Source organism: Stenella coeruleoalba (genome assembly GCF_951394435.1).
Source record: "Stenella coeruleoalba genome assembly, chromosome: 14".
Classification (NCBI taxonomy): domain Eukaryota; kingdom Metazoa; phylum Chordata; class Mammalia; order Artiodactyla; family Delphinidae; genus Stenella; species Stenella coeruleoalba.
This window is the reverse complement of record NC_137160.1, coordinates 46,904,435-46,918,756: the sequence shown is the minus strand read 5'-3', so window position 1 is coordinate 46,918,756 and position 14,322 is coordinate 46,904,435. Positions and strand designations below refer to the sequence as shown.

The following is a 14,322-nucleotide window of genomic DNA, read 5'->3' as shown; positions in this document are numbered from 1 at the left end:
ATATCCTGTGGGTAGCAATTATATTTCCAACCACAATATATTTTTTAAGTACTCAGTCTAGTCCAGTCTTTAAAAATGCCATGTCTTATAAAACTACAAAAATGTTTCCTCAAAAAAGAAGTCCCCCTACACTCTATGGAGTGAGCACATTCATTATGAGAACAGTCACCAATCTGAAGGGGACATCTACTTTTCTAGCACCATTCTGCTCCCTGTCGTAAAAGTCACAGTTTTCTTTTTTGCTTTGAATTCTTGAAATAAAAATGATTTTATCTCTCTGCCTTTCCAATCATATATTTTTGGTAGCTCTAACCTTCTCCACAGAGGTCTTCTAAATTCTAATAGTCCACAGAAATAACAATTCAACAAAATCCATACACAACTGAACACTGACCGCAGACAAGGTGTTCAAGAACAAGTGCTATGCTGTGAATCAACTTCTTGTCCAAGTAACTATTTCATCGACAACGAATTTTGCCCTGGAGCTTTTGAAAAACACAATAGAAATCTGTTAAGTTGGCAGTCTTGCTGAACTTCAGCTATTTTATCTAACCAGGTCCTTGGTAACAATAGATACGTGAGAGCTTCTTTTTGATAAAACTTGATTTGGAGCCTAGGTGCGGAGAGCAAATGGACCAAACCCCTTATTCTGATGGCAACTTGCTGTTTTTGTTTTAGAAACATACATATAGAAATAAGGCTTAGGAGTATCACCTTAACACATACACATGTGTATGCTTTAGGAAAACCTCATGCTTAAAAACTTCCATTTAATAAGACAAAAACAAACAAACAAAAAAAGACTTAAAAGTTAGAATATTCCTATTTGGTTTTCAGAAGCACCCCGCACTATCATCTTTTCAAAAACATATTAATCACCTCTGTTATATGCAAAGTGGGACTGAATTTCTCCAATTTTGATCGAAGGACTTTTATTTTTCCAGGAACACATCTAATCCTTAACACAAATTCATTAAGTAGGTATAGAATCCAGTCTTGATTACCTCTCTGGGAGTTATATATAATTTACTTCAAAGTTTTCATACCAGGTTTGCTCATTTCTGTCACCCAGCTCGTTTCTGGGCAGGCTGCCCACATGCCCCATCTCCCCATAAATCAGTTTTGGTGTTTGAGATATGCAAGCTCATTTAAAAATTAACCTAAACAAAACAAAATAATTAGAAAGGCAACTTGCCCACAATAACAATGAAAATCGTTTTCAAATCAAACGTGTAATACATTCCAAAGACAAACACAAATGACTTCGTAAATAACCATGATTTTGGATTATCTTTGCCTCTATTCCTCTCATTAACATGAATAATTCAGAGTGCTTCCTATACTTGATGAAACTGTCTCCCCTCAATAATTCGTTTTTAGTACACAGAAAAATCGCATCCTTATGTTTTTCCAAAGGTTTAAATTAGACCATATTTTAAAATGCAACTTTACTTTCAAAATTATCTATAGCTTGGGTTCATTCTTTTCAATGCTATCCTGGCAGCAAGTAAGGAGACCCTTGTGCCTTCAAGGCAAGGGCAGTATAGAGCAGTGTAACAGGTAAGAAGACAGAAGCCCCACCTTTCTTTGGTTCGTGATAATCTTCAAGTACATATCCATTATTTGCAAAGTGTGAGCAAGATTGCCAATATCTTTTTCCTTAAAAATACGGAAGTGCTTTGGGACACCCAGATTTGAGTAAAAAGAATTTCCCAACGTTCTGGCCACACTGAAGGAACAATATTTTTATTAGGTGACTTAATTTTAAGTGATAAAAATATCCTAACATTGCAGTTCCAGATAAAGCAGACATTCCCAAATGGGAAAGCATTCTGGATGGGGGGAGGACTCAAAACCTCAAATCTTGCTTTAATGACAACATGAACAAAATGAAGGGTGTGTGTCTATCTGCCGATTATATACAAATTCATCTAGATTCCCAAACACAAATATAAAGATACTATGTAGATAGACATTTTACTCGTATCTTATATAATACCCTATATTACGCATACAGAATATTTGTGCGGGAAAGAATGTGTATGTCTTAGGTCTACTTAATTTGGGGGTTAGAATATTGTTAGTCTCCCATTTTGTCAATTCTTCCTGGGAAGATGTTACATTCTTCTGCAAACCACACTAATTTTCTGGAGTCATGGGGCTGTTTCATGCACTGCATCAGAGCACCAAATGCTACCCTTGTGACCAGGAAGAAAGGGAAAGAATGCCATCAGGAGGAGCCTGCAGCTGCACTAACTCTCAGCTTCTCTCTGGTAACAAAAAGGTGGGGGAAAAAAAGAGCAATCAGATTTCAATGGAGTATACACCAGCCTTGGCCAAAGGCTTTAAAACTTTTTTGATTTCTTCTTTCATTGAAAATAAAAGGAGAGGAGCTTACAGTGTAATAAACCAAACACAACAGTTGCTGAACTTGGGTCAAGATCAGATACCATTACAGCTTTTGGGATGTTCATGGAAATGTCTAAAGTGAGGATGTATGTCTTGATACCTGTGAAAATAAAACATTATGCTTTGAGTGGGAGAGAACAGATGGTTGGTAATGGTTTAAAACATTTATGTTTTTGGACTGTCAGCAAGCCTCTATATTAAAAAATATGGTGTTGTAGTCACTACAGACCAACAACTATCTGCAAGGCTCATTTTCTGGAGGATGCTACTGTAATAAAAGAGATAAAACCCAAATGAGGCCAGAGGAAAATTCCTCTTGTTTTCTCAAGTCATTCAATGTGTGCTATTTCTTATTGACTATATTCAATCAAAATGTTTTCTGTGTGATGAGAGGACTTAAATTTTTCCTCAATAATGAGTCAACTACCAGTGCCCGGGTATTGTATCCTTTTTTGGATACATGGGGAAGAACTGTAATTTTGTTCTGTGTATCAGATTCATGCTGATTGAAGCCTTAAAAACCCTCTGAGCAATCATAAAATCTGGTAGTCCAGGGTACTCTCGCCCATGAAAGGCAATGACAATCTCCTTATTCTCAATTTGGTAGACAGGCATATTGTACTATAATTATGTACTGGAACTGGCAGGTGCCAGGCCACCGAACTAGGAAGACAGATAAATATTAACTACAGTCACACTGTATTTTGGTGTGTATATATATGTCAGTCTAAAATAAGTCCACGTCCTTTAAACCCAATGGAATAGTGACAAACACAGATAAAACTGTATACAGAGAGGTTAACGCAATGTTTGGGCTTAAACTAAAGAAAAATAAATACTGGTAAATAATACTCTTAATTACTACAAAAACTGCTAAAGGAGAGTCCTATTAAACATCCACAGTGTTTTGATTTGCTCGTGATAACATAATGGGGGAAAAGTCACACAAGCACACACTCTGTATGATTTACTTCCTATCCCTTTGAAAACCCTGGGAACTGTTCAGGACAGGTTTGCTGATGCGAGGGAGTTGGGGGTGGACCTGCAGGAAGAGGAGGGAGAACCAGCGGCCGCTCCAGCATCGCTCCTGTGAACTTAGTTGGAAATAACTGCTGACAGACATCAAACATAACACCTTTTAGCCTCCTAACAGAAACACGCTGATAGGCAGGATGTTGAAACGGGGCAGAAGCGGGAGCAGGTAACCGTGTGAAAGTAACAGCTGCGGCAACAAAGCAACCACGCAGTTCCTACTCTCTCCCACCCACCTCGGGCCCCTCCCCAGGGCACCCCCAACCCCCTTGCCCGGCCCGGATGGAACCTGGGCTCCGAGTCTCCGCACTTCCCTCCCACGTGGCCCGCAGCCTCAGCAAGAGCCTCTGCGAGGTCTCGGAGTTTGGGACCGATGCAAAAAGGGGCATCACAGCAGAGATGCTCATCTTTCTGCCAAACACGCTGGAGGACCGGATAAACCGCCATCAGAAACTCAAGACCGTTCCTCCTGATGTCTTCTTTCCAACCTCGGCTGGCTTGCCCCGAGTGGGGGCTGGCACCAGAATCCTGGGGTGCAGGGTGACCCGCCCCGCCGGGGCTCAGGAATCCAGCACAGGTAGCTCCCGAGTTCAGGCACCCGTCCTCCTCCGCCGCCCCTCTCCAAGTCTTCGCACCCCCTCCATCTCCCGGACCCCCTTTCCCCTCAGCACAATCAATAAAGTGAACGGGAGTGGGTTCAAATGGGGGCGGGGAGGGGATTAGGGTAGAAAGAGAAGATGCCTTCTGCAGTCATCATAGATGGAGTACCTGGAAAGGTGAGGATGCGCTTCCCCGCCCACCCAGACCCCTCTCCTACCGAGGGTGCAAGCGGCGCCCCCGCAATCTCGGCCCCTCCAATCCCGGACCCCCTCCCCCACGCCCCGACCCCCGGCGGTTACCTGGCGAGCGGCTAGGGGAGCTGAGGGTGCCGGCAGGGACTGCTTTCACGGGAGCGGAGCTTCGGCGGGAAACTTCCCCGAGCTCCGGGGCAAACTCTCGCGGACTCCGCCCGCTGCGGGCCGCGCGGTGGGCAGGAGCGCGGTGCCGGAGCTGGAGCGGCGCTGAGCCCGGCGCTCGCCCTCGCCCTCGCCCGTCCGACTGGGGCTGCGTCGCCGCCTGGGCTCCCGGCCGCTCCCGCTCCCGCCGCCGCCCCGCCCCGCGGCTCCGCCCCCCGGTTCCCCCACCAACCCCTCACTGCCCCCAGCCGCGTGCCCGCCTGCCGGCCTCCCCGTCTCCGCCTTTGTCGCTCTCTGGCTGTCACTCTCTGGCCTTACCTCTGCTGGCCACTCGCCCTCCCTCCCAGCCCTAGGGCTCTGGTGCCACCCACTCCTGGTCCAGGGAGTGGTGATCTCCGGCGTTTGTCTCCTAAGTCACCTTCTCTTCTTCACCTCTGCCCTGTCTCATATTCTTCCCCAAGTGTTCTAGAAACACCTGAAGGAGAAATCTATAGGTTAGTAGGTTGTGACAAGCAAGCACTGACTCCAAAGTCTTAGAATTTCTTTTGCTTTACAGACAGATTTATCTATTATTTATATATATTATTATATAGATAGATCTATATCTATACCTATATCTCTATCTGTATATGAAATAATAGGTCAGTAAATTCCAGTAAGGATATGTGCGCCACAGGCGAGTTTGGCAGCAGGTTTGTGTAAGGCAAAGACTTCCTAAAAAAGCCCTGTACAATAACCCAAGACCTTGTAGCTCTCTCAGGCCACACATTTCAAAATCCAGCAAGCTGAAGTTGGCAGACCAAGGTCAGGACGGAATTTTTTTTCCTTATCGTTAAAGGAAACTTCGTTGAAATCTAAACATTAGTTCCAAATATTATGCTAGCAACAATTTGACCAAACTAGGGCAAACAAAATTAGCATAACCCTTGATTACTTACTTTGCATTCAGGTAGTTTCTATGTGTTAACAAAGAAAAACTAATTTTTTAAAAAGTAGTAAGTGTCTAAACCTACCTCATTGCTATATTAGAGTACATATTTTTTCAAACGGAGATGTTATCAACCTTCTACGTTTTCAGTAGGTCTTTTGTTGTTGTTGTTGTTTTTGCAGTACGCGGGGCTCTCACTGTTGCGGCCTCTCCCGCTGTGGAGCACAGGCTCTGGACGCGCAGGCTCGGCGGCCATGGCTCACAGGCCCAGCCGCTCCGCGGCATGTGGGATCCTCCCGGACCGGGGCACGAACCCGTGTCCCCTGCATCGGCAGGCGGACTCTCAACCACTGTGCCACCAGGGAAGCCCCAGTAGGTCTTATTCTTACAAGTGGGTTAGGAAGAACACATCTGGTGGTAGTACACTTTGGTTCCGTGAAGAAATACTATTATAGGACTTGTTTGCGTGATTCTGGTTTCTTTTAAACACAGTCTGATTTTTGTTACAAGTTTTATCTTAATTTTGTATGTCTGCTGGTTTGTTATTAACGTTTAACTCGGATACTGCACTGAAGGCCTTATTCACCCCTAGAATGAACCTCTTTTTCTGCTGTTGGAGTTTTAAAGAAACAAGGTAGTGGCCCTGAGCTATATTTAACTGGAAATTGATGAGCGCTTATTGAATGAATTAACCAATTTAACTTAGTCATTTTTGGTTTGGTGCCACGGGTGTCATTCCATGTTCTATAAGCTCTCGGGGTTGTAACCATCTATTACACTTGAGCAGTGAATAAATCCCAGCCGGGGTCAGGAGACCTGGACTCTACTTCTTGGCTACTTCAAGTCATACAATTTTTGTGGCCTCTACCTTCTCATTTGTAAAATAAAGGAGTCAAGCTAGAATATCATTATAACTCTGTTGTTTCTAAATCCTTAAAGTTTTTGTAGCTCATGGGGAAAACTGGGCACAGTCAGGTCAGTTCTCATGGAATTTGCCTGACTGATGTGCTTCTAGACATTTCCATCCATTGTGGAATTTTCCAGTCTTTAGAATCTATTTCATTTGTCTATGATAGCAAATCAAACACTTTGAACTGTGAACTGTCTTCCATTCCTAAATCTTTGTCCAAACCCATTAAAAATATTTTAATGACTAAGGAAATTGAATTTTGTGAATTTTCAACACTGATGAATAAAGGATCAAAGAATCACCTTAAAAAGCATACAAAGCATCGGTATAAGATGTATATTCCCATGGCATTTGATGACATGGTTATGGCATGGTATGAGAGTTACACGGATAAGTGAAAATAGCACCTTCTTAAATTTTGTAGTTAAACTAGTTTAATTTTTACATAGTGCATTATTTCTAAAACATTGGTTCACAGCATGTTTCTAAACTCTCCAGTGTATTAATTTTGTTTAGTTTTTTGAATTTCTTAAAGTGCTGAACTATTGATTGTTTCTGGGCAAGTATGAAGCGTACAGATCACTGATCCTTTAATGTGTAGGTTGGTAACAATTATAGTCATAGAAGAAGTTTCTGCATCAAATCCCAAGGTACGTTCGTTGACAAGAGTGCCTTTGTAGAAAGAGGACTTCATCATTCATAAGTTTATTTGTGAAACACACACAATGCAGATATCATTGGATTAAGTATAAGAAATGCAAACCTCGCTTTGAAAATAGTGTAACTTGTAATATAAAGAATGAGCCAAGTGGGGCTTCCCTGGTGGCGCAGTGGTTGAGAGTCCGCCTGCTGATGCAGGGGACACGGGTTCGTGCCCTGGTCCGGGAAGATCCCACATGCCGCGGAGCGGCTGGGCCCGTGAGCCACGGCTGCTGAGCCTGCGCGTCCGGAGTCTGTGCTCCGCAACGGGAGAGGCCACAACAGTGAGAGGCCCGCGTACCGCAAAAAAAAAAAAAAAAAAAAAAAAAAGAATGAGCCAAGTGAGGGGCTCATAGTTTATGAAAGCTGTGTGTGAGGAGGATGGGGTAGAGGTGTAGGAAAAGAGTAGGGAAGGATATTTTTCCAGTGTCTCTATGCACATAAAAAGGCTACTTTAAGGTACAAGTACAACACTACTATGGGATAGTTCTTGCTATTTTTGAGTTTGTGCTTTTCTTTAGCCATGCAGTTTCAAATGATGATTTGCCTTAATAAATAGCCAAAATAATAATTCACCTGAAATGTATTAAACACAATGTACAAGGCCATATGGGGGTTACAAATACCTCTAAATCATCTTATTTATAGCTCCAGCTGTTTTGTTGAGAGAAAGCAGAGATATATTTACCTGGAAAGAAGTATTTTTACATGAGTCAACAGAGGATAGGCCAGAAGCTATTGTAATTTCCCTTTAACTTTTCTTGCTCTTATTCTGCAGAGCAGGAGTAAAACAAGAAAAATAATCAAAGAACATCATTTATGTTGATTCAAGATCAAGAGAACACAAGCTACCCCACTGAACCAGAGGACAGAATGGCAGGACTCTTGTAATAGATGAGAGAGAAACCACTTTATCCAGACTTTTCAGGTTGGGGGAGGCGAATAAAAATAATTCTTAAGGAAAAAGAGGTTGAAAACATTTTTAAAAAGCTTAGTCTAGTGAGATGAAATGGAAAGAGTACTGGACAACTGGATTTGCTTCCACGAAGTTGGGCAAGTCTGTTCTCTCTGGGCTCAGTTTTATCACCTGTAGTGCATGAGGTCATGGGAATGGATGGTCCCTGATGATCCTTCCAAATTCAAAACTTCCCTGATGTCTGATCAAGATCACTTATTTTGATCAAGCTATTCCGATGATTATTCAACTTCACAGATCAATGGATCTGCACAGTGACATCCAAAGTGAACTCTAATCAGAAAATAAAAGCCTGGGGTTGGCTTTTCTTCAGTAGAAGAAATTCAAAACAAAAATGAGAGCACACTAGAGGACTGTGGTACTGGTTATCCAACGTTGATCTACAGGATGCAGGATGTGGTATGGTACAAAGTAGCACTTACTCTCTGAAATTTCAGAAGAAAACATCTTATCATTTTAATATTAGGGATAAATAGGACAAAGACAAACCATTAAAACTTTACAGACTAGGAGGGGTCTGGAAGCATAATGATTTATTTACTTCCCGCTATACCCAGCACTGTAAAGCAAAGTTTGCTGTTTGAGGTTGCTCAAAATTATTGAGAGATGGGGAAATAAAAAAGATTTGGCTCTGTGAGCTCTGCTTTTAACACTTTTTAGGGAAGAAATTATTTTCTTCAAAAATTAAGAAAAATTATCAAGGACCACATATATATAACTAAAGCACAAATTAAGTGTCCAGAAGAATATTGAAAAAGAAAAAGGAAAAAGTGCATGATGGGACAAAACACAGGACTAATGGCAAATGAGGAAGGACTACAATCCCTAAAGAATTAAAAACTTTAAAATAGAGAACAAGATAGTATTGGTCAAACAGAAAAACTAAAATATAAACAAAAATGAAACAAGATGTGTTACCATTATTATTATTTTTCTGCTGCCCAAGTAAAGCAATGACTCAAGGTCAAATAAATTAGAATAGTCAGAACCTAATAGTCTTGGTAAATAGAATAAGACAATAAATATATATTGATTGGTTGAATAAGAACAGCTCACAGTTATTTTAGGAAAATCAAAGTCACTAGGGAAGTTATGTATATAATTTTTTAAACTAAGACAGTATGCATTTCATTTAAAAAATAACAAAAACAAAACCTTTCCAAATAGTCACTTTTAAGTCTTAAGCAATGAAATTCTATAAAAATTTTATAAGACAGTGTTTATATGGAGAAAAATCTAAATTGGAAACATACAACATGTAGAACTATAAATGTGCCTCTGTATAAAGAAATTCTATCTTACATCTTTGATGGTTTTTATTTTCTTTTTTTTCACATCTTTATTGGAGTATAATTGCTTTACAATGGTGGGTTAGTTTCTGCTTTATAACAAAGTGAATCAGTTATACATATACATATGTCCCCATATCTCTTCCCTCTTGCATCTCCCTCCCTCCCACCTTCCCTATCCCACCCCTCTAGGTGGTCACAAAGCACCGAGTTGATCTCCCTGTGCTATGCGGCTGCTTCCCACTAGCTATCTATTTTACATTTGGTAGTGTATATATGTCCATGCAACTCTCTCACTTTGTCACAGCTTACCCTTCCCCCTCCCCATATCCTCAAGTCCATTCTCTAGTAGGTCTGTGTCTTTATTCCTGTCTTACCCCTAGGTTCTTCATGACATTTTTTTTTCTTAGATTCCATATATATGTGTTAGCATACGGTATTTGTCTTTCTCTTTCTGACTTACTTCACTCTGTATGACAGACTCTAGGTCCATCCACCTCACTACAAATAACTCAATTTCTTTCTATGGCTGAGTAATATTCCATTGTATATACATGCCACATCTTCTTTATCCATTCATCCGATGATGGACACTTAGGTTGTTTCCATGTCCTGGCTATAGTAAATAGAGCTGCAATGAACATTTTGGTACATGACTCTTTTTGAATTATGGTTTTCTCAGGGTATATGCCAGTAGTGGGATCGCTGGGTCATATGGTAGCTCTATTTGTAGTTTTTTAAGGAACCTCCATCCTGTTCTCCATAGTGGCTGAACCAATTCACATTCCCACCAGCAGTGCAAGAGTGTTCCCTTTTCTCCACACCCTCTCCAGCATTTATTGTTTCTAGACTTTTTAATGATGGCCATTCTGACCAGTGTGAGATGATATCTCATTGTAGTTTTGATTTGCATTTCTCTAATGATTAATGATGTTGAGCATTCTCTCATGTGTTTGTTGGCACTCTGTATATCTTCTTTGGAGAAATGTCTCTTTAGGTCTTCTGCCCATTTTTGGATTGGGTTGTTTGTTTTTTTGTTATTGAGCTGCATGAGCTGCTTGTAAATTTTGGAGGTTAATCCTTTCTCAGTTGCTTCATTTGCAAATATTTTCTCCCATTCTGAGGGCTGTCTTTTCGTCTTGTTTACGGTTTCCTTTGCTGTGCAAAAGCTTTGAAGTTCCATTAGGTCCCATTTGTTTATTTTTGTTTTTATTTCCATTTCTCTAGGAGGTGGGACAAAAAGGATCTTGCTGTGGTTTATGACATAGAGTGTTCTGCCTATGTTTTCCTCTAAGAGTTCGATAGTTTCTGGCCTTACATTTAGGTCTTTAATCCATTTTGAGCTTATTTTTGTGTATGGTGTTAGGGAGTGTTCTAACCTCATACTTTTAAATGTACCTGTCCAGTTTTCCCAGCACCACTTATTGAAGAGGCTGTCCTTTCTCCACTGTACATTCCTGCCTCCTTTATCAAAGATAAGGTGACCATATGTGCGTGGGTTTATCTCTGGGCTTTCTATCCTGTTCCATTGATCTATATTTCTATTTTTGTGCCAGTACCATACTGTCTTGATTACTGTAGCTTTGTAGTATAGTCTGAAGTCAGGGATCCTGATTCCTCCAGCTCCGTTTTTCGTTCTCAAGATTGCTTTGGCTATTCAGGGTCTTTTGTGTTTCCATACAAATTGTGAAATTTTTTGTTCTAGTTCTGTGAAAAAAGCCATTGGTAGTTTGATAGGGATTGCATTGAATCTGTAGATTGCTTTGGGTAGTACAGTCATTTTCACAATGTTGATTCTTCCAATCCAAGAACATGGTATATCTCTCCATCTGTTTGTATCATCTTTAATTTCTTTCATCAGTGTCTTATAATTTTCTGCATACAGGTCTTTTGTCTCCTTAGGTAGGTTTATTCCTAGATATTTTATTCTTTCTGTTGCAATGGTAAATGGGAGTGTTTTCTTGATTTCACTTTCAGATTTTTTATCATTAGTGTATAGGAATGCCAGAGATTTCTGTACATTAATTTTGTATCCTGCTACTTTACCAAATTCATTGATTAGCTCTAGTAGTTTTCTGGTAGCATCTTTAGGATTCTCTATGTATATTATCATGTCATCTGCAAACAGTGACAGCTTTACTTCTTCTTTTCCGATTTGGATTCCTTTTATTTCCTTTTCTTCTCTGACTGCTGTGGCTAAAACTTCCAAAACTATGTTGAGTAACAGTGGTAAGAGTGGGCCACCTTGTCTTGTTCCTGATCTTAGTGGATATGCTTTCAGTATTTCACCATTGAGGACGATGTTGGCTGTGGGTTTGTCATATATGGCCTTTATTATGTTGAGGTAAGTTCCCTCTGTGTCTACTTAATGGAGGGTTTTTATCATAAATGGGTGTTGAATTTTGTCGAAAGCTTTCTGTGCCTCTATTGAGATGACCATATGGTTTTTATCCTTCAGTTTGTTAATATGGTGTATCACATTGATTGATTTGCATATATTGAAGAATCCTTGCATTCCTGGAATAAACCCCCCTTGGTCATGGTGTATGATCCTCTTAATGTGCTGTTGGATTCTGTTTGCTAGTATTTTGTTGAGGATTTTTGCACCTATGTTCATCAGTGATATTGGCCTGTAGTTTTCTTTCTTTGTGACATCCTTGTCTGGTTTTGGTATCAGGGTGATGGTGGCCTCGTAGAATGAGTTTGGGAGTGTTCCTCCCTCTGGTATATTTTGGAAGAGTTTGAGAAGGATAGGTGTTAGCTCTTCTCTGAATGTTTGATAGAATTCGCCTGTGAAGCCATCTGGTCCTGGGCTTTTGTTTGTTGGAAGATTTTTAATCACAGTTTCAATTTCAGTGCTTGTGATTGGTCTCTTCATATTTTCTATTTCTTCCTGATTCAGTCTTGGCTGGTTGTGTATTTCTAAGAATTTGTCCATTTCTTCCAGGTTGTTCATTTTATTGGCATAGAGTTGCTTGTAGTAATCTCTCATGATCTTTTGTATTTCTGCAGTGTCAGTTGTTACTTCTCCTTTTTCATATCTAATTCTATTGATTTGAGTCTTCTCCCTTTTTTTCTTGATGAGTCTGGCTAATGGTTTATCAATTTTGTTTATCTTCTCAAAGAACCAGCTTTTAGTTTTATTGATCTTTGCTATCGTTTCCTTCATTTCTTTTTCATTTATTTCTGATCTGATCTTTTTGATTTCTTTCCTTCTACTAACTTTGGGGGTTTTTTTGTTCTTCTTTCTCTAATTGCTTTAGGTGCAAGGTTAGGTTGTTTATTCGAGATGTTTCCTGTTTCTTAAGGTAGGACTGTATTGCTATAAACTTCCCTCTAGAATTGCTTTTGCTGCATCCCATAGGTTTTGGGTCGTCGTGTCTCCATTGTCATTTGTTTCTAGGTACTTTTTGATTTCCTCTTTGATTTCTTCAGTGATCACTTCGTTATTAAGTAGTGTATTGTTTAGCCTCCATGTGTTTGTATTTTTTACAGATCTTTTCCTGTAATTGATATCTAATCTCATAGCATTGTTGTCGGAAAAGATACTTGATACAATTTCAATTTTCTTAAATTTACCAAGGCTTGATTTGTGACCCAAGATATGGTCTATCCTGGAGAATGTTCCATAAGCACTTGAGAAAAATGTGTATTCTGTTGATTTTGGATGGAATGTCCTATAAATATCAATTAAGTCCATCTTGTTTAATGTATCATTTAAAGCTTGTGTTTCCTTATTTATTTTCATTTTGGATGATCTGTCCATTGGTGAAAGTGGGGTATTAAAGTCCCCTACTATGAATGTGTTACTGTCGATTTCCCCTTTTATGGCTGCTAGTATTTGCCTTATGTATTGAGGTGCTCCTATGTTGGGTGCATAAATATTTACAATTGTTATATCTTCTTCTTGAATCGATCCCTTGATCATTATGTAGTGTCCTTCTTTGTCTCTTCTAATAGTCTTTATTTTAAAGTCCATTTTGTCTGATATGAGAATTGCTACTCCAGCTTTCTTTTGGTTTCCATTTGCATGGAATATCTTTTTCCATCCCCTTACTTTCAGTCTGTATGTGTCTCTAGGTCTGAAGTGGGTCTCTTGTAGACAGCATATATATGGGTCTTGTTTTTGTATCCATTCAGCCAGTCTGTGTCTTTTGGTAGGAGCATTTAATCCATTTACATTTAAGGTAATTATCAATATGTATGTTCCTATTCCCATTTTCTTAATTGTTTTGGGTTTGTTATTGTAGGTCTTTTCCTTCTCTTGTGTTTCTTGCCTAGAGAAGGTCCTTTAGCATTTGTTGTAAAGCTGGTTTGGTGGTGCTGAACTCTCTCAGCTTTTGCTTGTCTGTAAAAGTTTTAATTTCTCCATCAAATCTGAATGAGATCCTTGCTGGGTAATCTTGGTTGTAGGTTTTTCTCCTTCATCACTTTAAATATGTCCTGCCAGTCCCTTCTGGCTTGCAGAGTTTCTGCTGAAAGATCAGCTGTTAACCTTATGGGGATTCCTTTGTGTGTTATTTGTTGTTTTTCCCTTGCTGCTTTTAATATGTTTTCTTTGTATTTAATTTTTGACAGTTTGATTAGTATGTGTGTTGGCGTGTTTCTCCACTTTGATGGTTTTGGATAGGTGGTTGGAATAGGGAAAATGTTATGTGAACAACTTACTGGAAAAATGCAATACTTTCCTCTAAACCAATATTTGGACACATACATTTTTATTTCCTGAGATGGGTTCAGTTTTTTATATGGTTGGTTAAGATATGAAGTGATCTTGAAGATGACTTCAAGACCCTAAGTCAAAATAAAACATCATTTGCAGTGGCCTGAATTGATGAGGGGCCTTCTGAACTGTAAGTTTCAACAGTGGCTAGAAGTGGGTTAGTGATGGAGCCTTCTTTGACAAACATTTTGCTAACTAATTCACCAAGCATGGCTGTCTAGTCAGTGTGGGTACTCTGTGTTGGTGCTTTGGATACAAAAATTAATGAGATACGATCCCTTTTAATAAGGTGATAACTAATGAATTCAAATCACGTATCATTAAATTTAGAAATGCTAAGCCTATAGGAAAAAATAAAAGAACGATTCGCTGAGAGTTTAAAAAAAGGGAAAATTGAAAT

At 39.7% G+C, this 14,322-nt stretch overlaps 1 protein-coding gene across 8 annotated transcripts in view; it reads right to left on the bottom strand.

The window, feature by feature from the left end:
- CHST9 (carbohydrate sulfotransferase 9) overlaps nucleotides 1–14,322 on the bottom strand; it is a 785,034-nt gene that overhangs the window by 230,526 nt on the left and 540,186 nt on the right. Inside the window, exon 1 of one of the 8 annotated variants that reach the window (XM_079942957.1) lies at nucleotides 4,341–4,524. The exons of 6 other annotated variants lie outside the window; for them this stretch is intronic. The gene's annotated coding sequence lies outside the window, so the exon portion shown is untranslated. Of the gene's footprint in view, nucleotides 1–1,046; nucleotides 2,078–4,340; nucleotides 4,525–14,322 lie in introns of those variants that run through there. One more of the 8 variants, XM_079942966.1, reaches the window with a different exon arrangement.